A 359-nucleotide genomic window follows, 5' to 3' on the forward strand; every position below is an offset into this window, starting at 1 on the left:
CCCGCCGGCACCGCTTCTCCTCGGGCCGCGGACCCCCCCTCCCTCCGTGACCCAGCCCGGGGGTCGCACCGCAGCCACCGCCGTCCCCGGGTCACCCTCCCCTCGCAGCCCGCACGGCGGCGGGGGGCGGCCGGGCCGCGGGGAGGTTTGGGGCTGGGGGGGGGTCCGTCCCCGCTCCTCCTCGGGGGTCCCGGCACCCCAGCAGGCGGGGGGGCAGGGAAAGGGCAGGACCCACCGCTCGGTGCACGCGTGGGCAGAGGCACGCACACACACACACGCGTGTCCAACCCCTGCACAAGGGTCAGCACAAGTGCAAGGGGCTGCTTCCGCAGGGGGATGCTGGGGGGGTGCAGGGGGTG

This window comes from Calidris pugnax, unplaced genomic scaffold (assembly GCF_001431845.1).
Source record: "Calidris pugnax isolate Ruff unplaced genomic scaffold, ASM143184v1 scaffold98, whole genome shotgun sequence".
NCBI lineage: Eukaryota > Metazoa > Chordata > Aves > Charadriiformes > Scolopacidae > Calidris > Calidris pugnax.